General features: G+C 38.5%; 2 pseudogenes; both read right to left on the reverse strand.

Annotated features, from left to right (window-relative positions):
- Positions 1-1,166: 1,166 nt before the first annotated feature.
- On the reverse strand, positions 1,167-1,285 carry LOC111730949 (annotated as a pseudogene).
- A 2,430-nt stretch (positions 1,286-3,715) lies between these two features.
- LOC111730952 lies at positions 3,716-3,834 on the reverse strand (annotated as a pseudogene).
- Positions 3,835-16,790: the final 12,956 nt, after the last annotated feature.

Below are 16,790 nucleotides of genomic sequence, written 5' to 3' on the forward strand. Positions count from 1 at the left end.
TTCCCATCTCACAAATTCTCAAACTAAGACTCATAAAGGTTAAATATCTTACCTGAGACCAAACAACCATCCAGCACGCACCAGGCCCGAGGTTTCAATCGAGCTCTTTCTGAATTTAACACCGATGTTATTAACCTGTGTCTCATGAACGTCAGTGCTTTGGTAGCTGCAGTTGTGATTAAGTCTTAAAACATGTTAAGTCTCAGAGGACAAAGAAAATCAAACACACATGTGTGTGCACATATGTGTACACGTGCATTCATGGTTAAAAACACAAGCATATATGTATTTATATATTCCTATGTTATTAAAATTGTCTAGATGTATTCAAAATAACAGCTTTAGTTTTATGTGTAAAGGGCAAAATACACCAACGAAATAAATCACTACAGTAACCAGTCTGTTAAATGATAGCACATCAGTGATTTGGACATGATCTATCAGCATGTTTGGGCCAACCTTAGAAGCTGCAAACAACACAGCCATCTTCACGTGGGCGTGTAGCATCTCACACTTACTACGCCTGAAACATATGGCAACTCATCCTCTCCAGGCTCAGGACGAACCTTGGGCATCACCTTTGCATCTCTTGTCTCTCACGCCTTGCATCTCCGTCAGCAGCCGCCACCGGCTCTGTTTCCAAAGTGCCTCCAGGTTCTGACCGCATTGCACACGCTGACACTACCGTCGCGGTCTTCATCTGGCATGTATGGCGACTGCTTCTTGGCTTCTGTCCCTTCTCCAGACCCTGACACCTGTTATTCTACTCTCTACAAAGTAGCCAAGGGCATTCCGCAGGAGCTCAAGTCAGACCACGCCTCCCTTGGCATGTCGCTCCAGTGGCTCGCCATCAAGCCCAAGTCCTTCCTCTTACTGGCCAGAGCCTTTCGGGGTCAGGCGCCACGTGACCCCAGCTCGCCTCCAGGGTTTCTGCACTCGTCCCTCCGCCCCAAATGCCCTCTGTTGGCAGGACTCACTCACATCTTTCAGATATTTATCCAATGTGAACTTTTTCTCCCAAAATCTTCACTTATTCCCTCTCTGGCTTACACTATTTGTCAATGTCTTCCATTCTTCCTTCCTTTCTGCAAGGCAACCCTTGGTTGACCTCACAGGACCTTGTCAGCTTACAATCCCTTATTTTTTTTTTATTTTTTTATTTTTTATGCCTACAGCACCTAGTCTTCCTAGGTGGTCTCCCATCCGAGTACTAACCAGTCTCGACCCTGCTCAGCTTCTGAGATCAGACGGGATCGGGCTTGTTCAGGATGGCGTGGCCGTAGACATCACTGTCTTCTTTATTGTCACTTCCATTCTGAAGTGCAAGCTCCATGACAGCAATGGCTGCTGTCTGTCCTGTGTCTTGCTGAAACCTAAGCATCCGGAGCAGTGATTTGTCCAGGGCAGGCATTTGGGGAAGATTTGCAAGATGAGTGAAATAACAGTAATAATGCCTTCCGAAGAACAATAGTCAATATTTATTTACTACTTGTTAGGCGTCAAATACTATATTGAGTGCCTCACACACATGATCTCATTTGCTCAAAAACAAATCTGTGAGATAGAAATTAATACTATGCTTGCATTACCGAGGAAGTAACATTCTAGGGGACAAAGGGGGCATAGGCACGGCCATGGGGCAGTTCCCTGATCTAAATCTGTCTTCTAACACCAGAAACTGTTCCCTTAACTTGAAGTTATCAAGGGATGCCCCAAAACTTTGTTGATCTATAAATTAGAATATTTTAATATAGTTATTGGGACAAACCATCTGATAGAATTCTATATATTAATCCCATAAGTAAGCTGGTAGAGTTGAAACACTATCAAAACTATAATATATTTATCTTTCATTTTTAAAGAACAGAATTCCGTCAAGTTCGGATCTCTTTCTCAGAAACCGTTACCTTGTTACCATTGTCCTCTGAGGGGCAACAGTAACCCAGGGCACGGCGATGACCTTCATGGCCCTCAGTGTTGTGTTATGTGATTTATAAAGAATTGAAAGAATTTTGTCTGGTTTTAGAATGGATCAAAATCATACTTTGCTCACTTTATAATTTTAAAATGTGCGAGAATTGATAAACCATAATAGCTTAAGAAACTTTATTATCCGAGGACTTCATATCCTTGTAAACATTTTATTTTCAGATTGTTTTTCCTAGGATGTGAGTAGTGTTTATCGCCTCAGGAATAAAGTATTTTTCATTACTCAAGAACAGATCTCAAGGTGATTTAGATACATTATTCCATTTCAAAGGGAATTGTGAACTTATAACTCCTGTGCTCTGCCACGCCTCGTATCTATGACAAGTAAAGGAATCGCATCAGGAGAGCCGGAGAAGGCAAACTGGGGTGAAACAGAATAGTTGTTTAAAAATAATGATTGAGATCGATGTTGCCTGGTGATGAGTCCTTTTCATCTTAAGTTCTACACCTTAGTGATGACTAATTACCTACCCCTGCCAGAGAGAGAGAGAGAGAGAGAGAGAGAGAGAGAGAGAGAGAGAGAGAGAGAGACTGACTGAGGCTGACTGCCTCCCGCATAAGGGAGAAGTCGTATTTAAACAAGCAAAAAGAAAAAAAAAAAAAAAGGCAATGAATCATTGAACCCAAATGGAACATTGTCCTTTATAATTCAATCCAACTGTATCTATTACTGCTCTTGAGGAGGTAAAAGTCTTTGGCAAACGTGTATTAATTTCTAAATGGTCCTGCTCAAATCTGTAATATTCTTTAAAGATAAAGAAACACTATAAAATGGACATTCTAAGCTCTCTGTTCGGTGTGCCATGCCTTACTTTTCAGATATTGCTGTGTATTACGCAAGAGATGAGACTTTGCATCTTACATTACACGTGATAAACCTGCGGATATGCTTGCCATTGAATATTCCTCTTCTTTCCAAAACTAAGCGCAAAGTCCAAAACTCCTGAGGTTTTAGTTTGCTGCTTGGCTTTGACATATGGATCTTCTAGTTCTTTATAAACACTAACAAGTACTGTTGACTAAATGAATATTCTCAGAAATACAAGTCTGACATTGGACTGCTGTTTAGTAGAAGAGAAGTTTTATCACTTTTCATCAGTTATTTGAAAACTGATAGTATTGCTAATTCAATATTTGAAAAGGGAAATCTAACTAGTGTTCTATTGTCTAATTTACGTGTTATACTGAATGTAACTTTATTCTTAAGTGACTCTCGCATTTCTGGAAACCTCTTCTTTTTCATAGTGTGATAGTTGTTATTATCCTCACAGATTCAGGGTTTTGACACTTAATTACATTACTGAGATCAGTCTATTTTATAATTTTTATTGCTCCTTTCTACAGTATAAATTATTAAAAAAAGAAATTGGACAATATTTTATTTTTCTGTTATCAACATTTATGTATTAAGATATATCTAAGGTTTGGTAAGGAAAACTTTGATAATCACTTTTCAATTTCTTCCAATATAATTCAAAACTTTTTATCTGCTGCACAAGTCAGTTTCTTAATTTATATTTATTTTACTTCATTATGATATACAAATTAACTAGCTTAGAGATAGTTTTGTCCTAATTAAAAGTTTTATCATCTTTCTGTAAACTGATAGTTTCTTTGTATAATGTCTTATTTTTGTTTAATTTTTATTTAAATACTCATATTTATGTGAATAAATTATTACCAATTCATTTTTTAATTCATCAGTTTCTTATTTTTCTTTTTTTGATGCCTATAGCACCCGGTCTTCCTAGGTGGTCTCCCATACAACTACTAACCAGGGCTGACTCTGCTTAGCTTCCGAGATCAGATGAGACTGGGCGTGTTCAGGGCAGCATGGCCGTAGACTAGTTTCTTTTTTTTGTTTATTTCTTTTGCCTTTTTCAATTTTCTTTTAGAATATTGGCTAACAACTGGGCTGAAGAATCAGAGAAACTTGAGTTCCAATCATAGCTTAATAGCTGGGTGATCACTGACATTAAGAAAGGAAGAAAGAAAGAAAAAGCTTTCAGACCCTTATTAAAAGCTATGTTATAATGCTACCTTCTGATAGGGTAGTAATGAAAATTAATCGAGATTTGCAAGCAAAGCACCTCAATTAGTGCCTTGACCTTTAAGTTTTAAATGTTGGTTATGAATACTTTTAATATAACGAGTGCATTTGCCTTATTCAGCTAGTCTATTTTTTTATGGGGAGGGGGTTCCATGAATATGTAAGAATAAAGAAATCAAGTATTGAATTTGCCTTGGGTGTGCCTTGGGCTGTGTTTTATTACAGTTAATATATGAGCTTCTATTATTTTTAGCAGTCTTTAATATTAATAATAACTTTTCCATGAATTATTGTTTTAATGTTTTGAAAATTAATTTCTTAATTATGTGTTTGCTTTGTTGTTGTTTTGGCTTAACACATTGGTAATAATTTCTTTATTTTCCTTTTTGCCTGAAAATTTGACTTATTTGTTTCTAAGTTATTTCTTTAAATAAAGTTTCCTTCGTTGACTTGTAAATGCTACTTTGTAAGTATTTAATGGAAATTTGAAAAATAATATATATTCTCCATAAGGTACAATGTTCAATTCAGAACCTTTTATTTATATAATTCACATCTTACTAGTTACTTACCTTTCCAACTTTATTTTAATTATAGTGAGTACTATCATTATGTTTATATAGATGTATTTACTTCAGATATTTTAATAAATTTATGAAAAATAAATCGGCGAGTTAAATTTTTGCCTAATGCCTTCACTTCTCCATTCATTCACTCATTCATTTGTTCATTTGTTCGAGAAATTATGTTTATTACTGTTAGGCATTTGCTGGATATCAGAAAAATAAGCAAGAACTAAATTAGGAGTACATTTGATCTGCCTGAGCGTCGAGCCCATCTCCACTTGTGACCTGAAACTGAGATGAGGTTTTTTTGGGTAACCTCAGCCGGAACGCGCATGAGCTCACTCAGAGCTTTGCAGCTGCGTGCAAGGCCTCGGATGACCACGAAAGTGCCATCGTATTGATTTTGAGGTTACAAATAAACTTCAATGAGTAGAAAAATTCACAAATATTGAATCTGTGAATGATAATTGATGACATTTGTGTATACTGTGAATTTCATCTTCTGTTAAATAAATATGCCTGTTTCATGCAGCTACAAAATGGTTGCGTGATAAACTATTTCAATTTAAATTTTGATCTGACTATAAAGTAAAATAAAATAAGGAAAGATAAGCTTAAATAATTCTGTATTCGTTTCTCTAGATGATGAAGATGTACCGAAGAGAGGAAATAAACATTTATTTCTGAAATGCTAAACTATGAAATGATTTCAACTATACACTATTGATCCTATAAAATCACTGACTGTGAGCCAATCCTTGGACTCTTCCAGAGTGTCTCCATCATGACTGATATCCCCCATGGACAGCAGGACAGCAAAGAACTCCTGTCTTTGTTTGGTTTCTGTGGCACAATCCAAGCGTCAGCGTCCCAGGTTCTCCTCTATGCCCTGGAGCTCTTCCCCCTTCTCCCTCCGCCCATTCCCCCCGCCCCCCTTCAATGCCTCTCTCCGTTTCTTCTTCCGTCTTTAAACTCCACAGACCTTTGACAGGTAACACAAAATATGTCAAGTACCTCAAATGAAAATTATCTGAACCAACTAACGTGCAATTTATGCCTGAAATTCCACACCAAAATAAAACAAAAGAAAAAAAGCAAAAAAGGCCTAAAGGGTAATAAATTCACGAAGATTCATAGAGTTTTGGTGACAATCGACTTGCCCTCAGTTTCAGCCCTGAAACAATTTTCCTTTTCATCCAACCCGTTTTCACTCTGTATCCTAGAGTGTCCACTGCAAGGTGTGTTTCCCAGGAAACCTGTGAGCTGCCTTCCCAATTCGTTCTGCCTTTCAGATGCAGTGACGTGAGTCTGAAAGATAAAAAGGAAAATTCAGAGATAGTCCCTCTCTCTCCCCTGCGATTTCTCTGTCTCTTCTTCCTCTCCCTCCCTCTTTCACATTTAGATAAGACCCCTCCAGGCGGGCTTCTTGATCCCAGCTCCCGGAATGGGCGCTCCGGGCGGTTCGAGGTCCGTTTGGTGACCCTGTCCCCTAGGGTTTGGTGATGGCATGCATTTCTTTTTGTTCCCTCAGTCAAGGGACACGGGTTCCCCCAGTATCCCGAAGAGCTTTCCTATAACACCTCTAACTGAAATGGCATAAAGCGAAGAAGCAAGTACCATTAATTTCTATAGAAAAGCTGTTGCGTTTTGGCAAGTGACCCAAAATCCAACATAAGCACAATGGCATCAAGACTTTCCTTCGTTCAGACAGAACAGGCTGGACATCTCTGGGAACCTTACTGAGATGTCCGGTGGGAGAGGCTGACGTCATCCACGCAGAACCCTCCCGAGGCAGCTGCGGAGGGACGGACCCTCTCCCACGCGTTTCTGAGGTGACCGGTGGCGCCCACTGCGCCCGCTACGCAGAGAAGCGCGCGGCAACTTTCGGGCTGCATTCCAAGCTGCGGGCCCGGCCCGGTGTGCATGGTTGTGCCTGTGTGTGCCCGTGTGCGTGTGGCCGAAGCACCCCTCGAAGCCAGCAGCCGAGCATAAAATCATAACTAACCCTTCACAGGAATGTCGTTGGCCTCGGGAGCACAACTGGAAGATCCCCGGCCACAGGCCTTTGAAGGGGCCTCAAAATCGCTTTACAAGAGAAGCAGGATTTTATTTCAACGCACAGAAGGCCCGATGCCAGATTACGACTTCAAGGGCAAGAGACACCACCTGTCCTAACCTAAACTTCATTCTGAACCTGAGCTGAGAGGGGAGAAAAGTTATGAAAAGGCGTGACAGAATAATCCTGTGCTATTATACTATGCTTAATTTTCAATACCTACATTAAGAGGTTATGCTTAAATATTTGGAAGTGATCCCAAAAGCTATGGGGTCTGCAATCCTCTCGTTTCCAGGGGTCGTTATTTGGTAGAAAAATAAAGTTAATTTATAATGTTTCCACTTTTATATTCAATTAACTTAACACCGTGGTATATAGCACACGCCCAAACCTAGATTAAGGAAGTGTGTGTATAATGATTCAACAGCTACTTAATATTATACTGTATAAAGACATGAATAATCTTTTAACTAATGCCCTTTTGATAGTCATTTTGTATTATTTCAATGTTGTTACTAAAAACTAGAAAACTTGTACCAATCTCATGTGGTCACATTACATATGAGTGTGTGAGAGCATCTGTCCCCATAAACCCTCAAGAATACAAAGTATTATCAATTAATTGTCATTCAAAAATTATTAATTGAATGAAACCTTGACAATCTAATAGGTTAAATAATTAAGTTGTATTTCTTTGCTGTAATTTTAATTTTTTAATTTTAGCTTTTAATTATTTACAGCACATCATATAATAATGTTTACGTCATATAATAATTGCATATATTGACCTTTTTGAATTTCCTGTGTAATAATTCGTAAGGTCTTTTGTATTTTAAATGAATTGATCTCATAAGTGCATTTATGTTGTAAATACTCCAGTTTATCATTTGGTGTTAATTTTGTCTTTATGGTGAATTTTTGTGGTGCCACATCTGTCACCTTAATGGTTCTGCCTTTGGTAGAAGGCTTTGTCTGCATAGAAAGATTTTTCTCTATTGTGATTATAAAAATGTTTTAAATTATTTTACTGTTCATATATTTAATCTATCTAAAATGTATATTGTGCATTCTGAGCTAGGACAAATGCTCTATCTCGTTCCTGACGAATATTTCACTCATTTAAGGAAGAATATATTCTCTCCATAACGTTAAAACGTATCTCAGTTACTAGAGATATTGATGGTTCTATTTTCTTTTGAGTTGTCTCTCCCGTATTTGATGTTTTGTTATTTTTATTTTCTATTTATTTAGACTATATTTTATTTATTTTTTTTTGAATATCTGAACAATCTAGAGGAAATGGCTAAGTATAACTGTAAGATTTTGGGAGTATTCAAATATATTTTGCACTTAAGTTCCACAAATGAACATTGAATCACAGAACAGATTCACCTACCACATTATATGCAAAGGGTTGTGATGATGTAGTCGAGAAAATTGATGAGTGAACAAAGCTTGCTTGGCCGACAATTAAACATACGCAATTTTACCAATAGAAATACAATATTCAGAATAACAAAGATGGTTGGTCTTTTAACTTTATGCAGTTTCTGCCATAACTAAAATTTATACCCGTGGTGAGTTCTGAAATTCACGAGGCCCCTCTCTACAGGCCTTTAGATAAATCGCCCGACAGTGAGAAAACTGCACAATATATCACACGGCAATTATGAAAAACCAACTGAGATTTGTGGTTCGTATAGGTGGTTGGAAAAAGAGTTTCGCATGTTAATGGGGAAAAATTTATATTCACTCCGAGTGAATTGCTCTGGCTCACTGCACATTTGAAGAAATTTCTACGCAAGGAGGCATCACCTTCCGCCCCCTCCGGTGTGGCTGCTGAGAGATCAACTGATGCTCTGCTGAGAGTCAGACGGACAGAAGGTAGAAAGCCTGAATTTGTCTGATCAGAGCATTTATTCGTTGATGTTTTCACTATCAGACTGAGCTGGCAGTCTGTAACACGGAGCCTGACAGTTTGCTCCAGGTTGACAGTTTGCTTCATTTGTGTTCCTTTCGAGTCTCTTTCTCTCAAATGAGGTATTTTATTTCCAAAGTTAACCCCAGCAGGACTCTGTTAGGTGACGAACAGAACGACCCCCTAACCCAGCACCTCCGGAGTTCTCTTTGCATGGCTCGGTCCTGCGTTTTTCTGAAGGATGGGATTTAGAAGGACATCGCTGGCCAGAAATACGTAGGACGTCAGGATTGGAGGCCTTTTCTGAGATGCAGCTGCACTTCTGGATCAGTCACAGAGCAAGAGAGAATCACGGAAGCCCAAAGCGGCACCGGGGGAGAGCAAGCGTCTCCCCTGCCGTTTGTCCTGCATCACAGGCCAAAGGAAAAGGCGGTAGAAATACATGAAGGAAAGTTACAGATTAAACGATCACAGTTAGAGCGAAAGCACTGAGTTTTTCCTCACTTTACCTTGAAATTTGCCTGTTTGTACTCCTTTGCTACTTGCGGTTTGCAGCCCCTTATCTAACAGAAGTCAGCTTACTAATTTTAGGAAAGCCATGTTTTTTTGATGTCATACAGATAATAATTTGAAATTTTTCTGAGTAACCCGTGGCTCTGACAAAGCCAGGACTAGTGGGTAGAAATTATAAAAACAAACAAACAAGACAGTTCCGACAATCAGATTGTCTTATGGAGTAACGATGTCCCTGTTACTGCCTCTCCGTCTTCATCGGCTCTCCAGGGCCTTTCACTGTAGGGCTTACATTCCTAACAAAAGCCAAACTCTAAACATCGCTGAGAAAGATAAAATTTAATTACCCATTGAGTGAAGGATTGATATCAGGTAATTTCCAAGAGTGGGATTAGATGATGTGACTACTCATAGTTTAAGTCGCTCGAAAGGGGAAGCAGCTCATAGGGAGAAGCAAGATGCGTTAGGAGAGGAGAGGCTGGGTCACATTCACTTTATTACTTAGGGTTGGTCCAAACTGAATCAGGACTTTTAACCTAATTTAATTTTCCGTATTAAGAGTTTTCGGTCACTTTCTAACGCGTCAGCTTTGAATCAATTTTTCCCTTCTGACACCCCAGGAGAAAAAGTTGCTTAGGTAAGTTCTCACAGTAGAAAGATATATTTTGAAAAGTGAAGATGAAGGAGACTGGATTATAAATATGTTAACCATCAATATCTATCTGCAAATGAAAATGTATTAGTAATGTGTTTGAAACTCCAGATAAATTAAACATCCCGTATATTCCTATGATGCTGAAATAAATATAAAGAGATAGATATTGCATCCAGAGAAATAAGTTACGCGGAAGAGAGCATTTTCTCCCTCACACTGAGCATCAAATACAGGGCCATGTCTGTTTTCTTACCTATATAACGAATGTCACAAATGGAAAGTGACAGCTCTATTAAAACTGTCAAAGGTACTGGTGAAATTTATTTGCCAGTTTGTTTCGTATGCAACTGTTCTTCATTTGTTGGACAATTCATTTAATCTGACAGCTCTAATTTTACAGAATTGCTCTTTCAAGACTTGTATTTCAGGCTGCTCTTTATATCAACATTCTATAACCTTCTTCATATTTTCTCCACTCGCCATCTAGACATAACCCTCCTGAAAACGACCCAGGTATTTTATTGATAGTGTCACTGCTGTCATTGCCAATATGCAGAAAAGGTTAGGGTACGGTCTCTGGGGGTGAACTTTCCAGCAGCGAGCATTTCAAGGGGAAAGTTCATGAATTAACATTGTCCAGACACCGGTAACTCCTAAACAAGCACGGAGCATCTTCCCTAGACGATGAAGTCTGTCACATGCAGCAAAATGAGTGAAAAAAGCAGCCCCTTTCTCTGTGTAAGAAGGAATGTAGCGGAATGATGTTAGCCTTCGGGCACAAGTGGTAATAGAATACGACCAGTTGCTTTTTTCGTAAAATTAGCAAAACTACTCTTTGTAAAACATTACAGAAAAGGATTATTCCTCGCTTCTCTCTGTACGTACTCTGTCTTTATCCTGTGAATGTCCAAGTTCATAGTCTTCAGTTTTTATTTGTGTATTTTATCCAGTCTTTTCCTCTTTGTATGTTCAATTGATATAAAATTCTAAATATTTATTTCAAGTTTCTCTTCTTCCTGAACTGGTGAACTTTAGATAACATTATTTTTTTCTGAATAACTTACTCTCATATTCAGTTTTATGCATTTTTGCTGGATCCTTGTTCAGAAGTGCTGGCCACGAAGACACAGGTAATTTGGACAGAGAACCAAAGTGACACGTGCATTTTATTTTCTGGTTAGTTTTATATCGGAATGAGAAAGACCCATCCATGTGCAGGACCCAATCATTTAATTTTCTTCACATACGAGCATATTCACACTACTTTCCTTCTGGGCCAGCCCTGCTGAGCTCTCCAGGACAGAGCTGACTGCTTCATCCTTCCTGCCCTTTTTCCAGGAAGCATTTTCCTGGCTGGCACATTTGCAGGGCCCTGTGGTGTTGGCTCAGTTTTATTTACTCAACCCAGGGCCATAGTGCAGAAGGCAGTAATAACAGCAGAGTGCCAAGCCTGAGCCGAAGACCTCTCTACACCTTAACAGACTTAATTTTTTCCACAATCAGTGACAGTGGTACACTCTCTCAGTGTTTCCAGCTTTTTTCTTCAAAGTTGTTTGGCATTTCAGGTTTCTTTGCAAGTTCGCATAAATTTTACAATCAGCTTGTAGGTTTTTTGTTTGTTTGTTTGTTTGTTTGTTTGTTTGTTTGTTTGTTGCAGAAACAAATGCCTGCTGGAATATGTGACTGAATTTGCACTGAATCTATGAATCGATTTAGGGAAAGGAGATATCTTACTTAAGTTTTCTTAATATGTCACAGCAGTGTTTGCTGCTTTTCATATTCAGGTCTTCCACACCATTTTATCACATTTATTCTTAAAATGTTCATATCCACTTCCATTTTTTATTACTGATATAGAAATATAATTGAGTTTTGCATATAGATCTTGCATTCTGCTACCTTGCCAAACATTTATTAGCTCGAGTAGCTTTTTTATACATTCTGAGTTTCTACGTAGACCAGGAATCAGCAATATTTTTCTTGATAGAGGCATATAAGAAATATTAGACTTTGTTAGGTCTCTGTTACGACAACTGAATTCTTCCATCGTAAGGTAAAAGCAGTCAGAAACAATCTGTAAACAAATGAGTGTGATTGTGTGAATATTAAGCCAACCATGCATCCTGGCATAAATCCCATGTGGTCATGAAGTGGGATCGTGTGTCCGAATTGTTGGAGTTCTCTTGCTCAGCTCTTGTTCGGAAGTTTGTTTTGGCGTCTGTGTCACCGAGGGACGTCAGTCTATGGTTCTCTTTTCTTCAAACAGCTCTGTCTAGTTTTAATATCAGAGTAATGTTACTATCATAGAATCAATTAGGAATTATTTCCCCTCTCCATTTTTTTTTTTGTGTGTAGGAAAGAATTTTGTGTAGAATTTTTATTATCTTCTTGAGATGTTTGGTAGAATTCATCAATGAAGACATCTGAGACTTAGGTGTTCTTTGTGGGAAGATTTTTACCTATTAAATTCAAGACCTTTAATAAATATAAAGCTACTCAAAATATCTATTTCTTCTTTTTTTGCATTCATCAATTTATATACTTTTATTAAAAGTAAATATAAATATATACAGATTTATATTGGTTTATATGTATACTTATATATGTATGTGTATATATGTATTTTATGCTGTTTTTTGGTTTTTTAATTTTTATATTTTTATTTTTTAATTATAGGTGACATACAATATTATATTAATTTCATATATACAGCACAGTGATTAGACATTTATATGACTTACGAAGTGATCATCGATAAGTGATCTGACACTATATGGTTATTACAATTCTGCTGACTATATTTTCCATGCTGTACTCTACATCCCTATGACTATTTTGTAACTACCAATTTGTACCTCTTAATCCCTACTCCCCTTCACCCATTCTCCCACTCCCCCAATCTGAGAACCATCAAAATGTTCTCTGTATCTATAAGCTTGTCTGTTTACCATGTTCTGTTGTTTGTCTGTTTACCATGTTCTCCAGATTCCACTTATGCATTTGTCATTCTCATTCTGATTTACTCCACTCAGCCCAATACCCTTTATGTCCACCTATGTTGATGCAGATGGCAAGATTTCATTCTTTTTTTTTGGCTGAGTTATATTCCATTGTATATATATACCACCTCTTCTTTATCCATTCATCTATTGATGGACATCCAGGATGCCTCTCTGCCTCTATATTTTGGTTATTGTAAATAATGCTGCAATGAACATATGGATTCACACGTCCCTTCAAAGTAGTGTTTTGGGTTTCTACAAATAAGTATCAGAATTAGGATCACTCGGTCCTTCTTTGTCTCTTGTTATAGCCTTTGTTCTAAAGTCTATTTTGTCTTCTGTAAGTATTGCTAGCCCAGCTTTCTTTTGTTTGTTTCCATTTTCATGAAACATCTTTTTTTATCCCTTTATTTTCAATCTGTATATGTCTTTCAATCTGCAGTGAGTCTCTTGTAGGCAGCATATGTAAGCATCCTGTTTTCTTATCCATTTGGCCACCCAATCTTTTGATTGGACCATTTAATCCATTTGCATTTAAAGTAATTGTTGCTAGATATGTAGTAATTACCATTTTATTATTGATATTTTTTTCCTTCTTTTTCTTAAAGAAGCCCCTCTAGTATTTCCTGTAATACTGGCTTGGTGGTGAACTCCTACAGCTTTTTCTTGTCTAGGAAGCTCTTTACTTGTCCTTCAGTTATAAATGATAGCTTTGCTAAGTAGGTAATCTTGGTCATAGGTCCTTTTCATCACTTTGAATATTTCACACCGATCCCTTCTGCAAAGTTTCTGTTGAGAAATCAGCTGACAGTCTTATGAGAGGTCACTCGAAGGTAATAAATGCTTTTCTCTTGCAGCTTTTAAGATTCTTTGTCTTTAACCTTTGTCATTTGAATTATGATGTGTCTTGATGGGAGCCTCTTTGGGTTCATCTTGTTTGAAACTTGCTGCAGTTCTTGGGCTTGTATGTCTATTTCCTTCACCAGGTTAGGAAATGTTTTCATCATTCTTTCTTCAAATAGGTTTTTAATTCTTTGCTGTCTCTCTTCTCCTTCTGGTACTCTTGTGATATAAACGTTGATACACTTGACATTTTTCCTTAAACTATCTTCGTTTTTTTTTAATTTTTTTATTCTTTTCTTGTTACTCTTCTGATTGGGTGTTTTCTGCTCCCTTATCTACTAAAGCTCTGATTCGATCCTCTGCTTCATCTAATATACAGTTAATTCCTCCTAAGGTATTCTTCATTTCAGTTTTTGTAGTCTTTATTTCTGACTGATTCTTCTTTATGTCGTCTATCTCCACGTTTATGTTTTCTATCTCCTTGTTAAAAGTTATCACTGAGTTAATCTTCTCTACCCCTAAGTTCATTAAGCATCCTTATAACCAGTGTTTTGAACTCGGCATCTGGTAGATAGCATGTCTCCATTTTGTTTAGTTCTTTTTCTAGAGTTTTGTTCTGTTCTTTTATTTGAGACATGTTTCTTTGTCTCCCCATTTTGGCTGTCTACTTGTGTTTGTTTTTACGTATTAGGTAGAGCTGCTATGTCTCCTGGTCTTAGTAGAGTGGCTTTATATAGTATGTGCTACATAGTAGTGGCGGGGCCCAGTGGCACAGTCTTCCCTGGTCACCTGAGTTGGGTGCTCCAAGTGTATCCCTCGTATGGGTTGTGTGTGACCTCCTGTTATATTTGAGCCTTGGTTACTGTTTGGTCATTGATGGGAGGAATTACCCATATGGACGATTAGTTGTAATGACTGGCCATGGCCAGTGAAAGAGCTCTTGTGCAGGGGTTGACCATATAGAGCAGGACTCGCAAGGCTCTCCTGCCTGCCCTGTCTGCCTTTGAGTGTGTCATCCTCAGCTATGACCCCAGGTGGTGCTCCAACTCAGACCGAAGCCAGCCATCAGGAATGCAGGGGGCTTCCTAGTAGGGGTTCTGCCACTGGCCAAGTTCAGCTGCAGCCTGTGTCCTGCTTGGCCACCTGGCATGAGCCACCAAGCAATCCGCAGATGACCGTCACCCACACTGGGCTTAGAAGTGCTTCAAGAGGCCAAGCTGCAAACTGAGGCCAGCTGCTGCTACTGCTGGGCTTAAGGCTGCTCAGCAGGAGCTATAGGTCACATGGAGGCTAGATGCTGCTTGTTTAGGTTTTGTGAAACTTTGAGAGATTTTAGGAAAGTCCACAGTATGTGCCAAGACAGTTCATTTGTATGGAAAGGACACTGGAAGCAGATTAGGTGGGTCACAAGTTGGGAGGGGTAGGTTCTCAAGTATTCACCTGTGTGGGGCAACTAGTGTTAGCTATGTTGATAGAGATTCAGAGATGGCAGCCTCCTGGGTCTGCCAACTGGGTGGGCATGGGCTCAACAAGGGAAGAGTGCCCTCTGCCAGCACTTCTCTCTGGGAGGAAGCTGTCCCTCCAGCCCTCATCCTGAAGACAGACAAATCAGTTCCTCCCCATGCGTCCCTGGCACCTTTCAAATTGCTGCCCCAGCACTGGAGCTTGGAGCAAATGAGTCCGTCAGCAATAAGTTCATGTGTGGGCATCTCTAGTCACCCTCCGCCGTCTCACTCACCACCATCTTTGCTAGGTTTCAGAGCCAGAAATTGTGGGGACTTCTCTTCCTGGCACTGGAGCCCTGGGCTGGAGAGCCCGATATGGGACCAAGATCCCTCACTCTTCCACAGCCGAGATATTTCCCCTGATTCTCAACCACCACATGCAGGTGTGAGACCAGCCCATCCCGTGTCTCTGCTCCTCCTACCAGTCTCGAAGAGGTGTCTTCTGTGTGTCCCTAGTTTGTAGGACTTTTGTTCAGCTAGACTTCAGGAGACTGAATGATAGCTATTCTGTAGTTTGGTTGTAATTTCAATATTGTTGCGAGTTTGGTTGTAATTTCAATATTGTTGAGAGGGGTAAGCACAGCATTTACCTACTCAGACATTTTGACCGGAATTCCTTTTATTTTTTCCCCCCATAAACTTTGATAGTTTGTTTCTTTTGAAGAATTTGGCCATTTCAGTCACATTTTAAAATTTAATGGGATAAATTATTCTTAATATTCTCTTGCCATCCTTTAAAAATCTGTAGTATATATAGTAATGTGACCTCTCTCATTCTTGATATTGTTTATTTCTGTCATCCCTTTTTCCTGATCAGTGTGGCTAAAGTTTATCAATTAATCCCCTCAAAAAACAATTTGGTTTCATTATTATTTTCTATTTTTTCCAGTTTTTGATATCACTGATTTATGCTCTGATCTTTATTACTTTTCTCAATTTAGTTTGAGTTTCATTTGCTCTCTTTCCTAATGTCACATGGTGAAAGGTGAGGTCATTGGTTTGAGACCTTTCTTTTCTGACATAGGCATATAGTGCTATAAATTCCCCTAAACAATGCTTATGTAGTATCCTTCTAAACAAAGCACTTTTTAAATTTCCCTTTGGATTTCGCCACTGACATATTTGTTATTTAAATGTCTGTTATTTAGCTTTTTAAATATTTAGAATATTCCAACTATCTTTCTCTTATTGATTTATAATTTAATCCAATATTCATTAATAAACGTATGTTTTTAGACTTGGATCCTTTTAAGGTTATTGAGACCTGATTAATGGTCTAAAATATATCTTATCTTGGTAAATATTCTATGTGTATTTCAAACAAATGACTATTGCATCCTTGTTGCATGCATCATTCCATAAACATCAACTAGGTTAAACCACTTGATAATGTTGAAGTATTTTTTTTCTTAGCTCTTCACAGTGAGAAATTATGTTTTGCCTGGAGATAAAACTCTTGAAAGTGTGATGGCCCCTTAAGATGGCAGCCCCCAAGAGTTTCTCACTCTTATGCTGCAGGATTCCTACCTGTGTGTTGTTCCAGTGGCTTCTGCTCGAGATAAGGTGATCTTGATTTGTGTGTGTGTGTGTGTGTGTGTGTGTGTGTGTGAGTGTGTGAGTGTGTGTTCCTGAATCATTTAATGGGAATGATTCTGAAGTTTTTCCACTAGAGTTTGATGCAGGCTTTAAAAAA

Source organism: Pteropus vampyrus, unplaced genomic scaffold (assembly GCF_000151845.1).
Source record: "Pteropus vampyrus isolate Shadow unplaced genomic scaffold, Pvam_2.0 Scaffold342, whole genome shotgun sequence".
In the NCBI taxonomy this organism is placed as follows: Eukaryota; Metazoa; Chordata; class Mammalia; order Chiroptera; family Pteropodidae; genus Pteropus; species Pteropus vampyrus.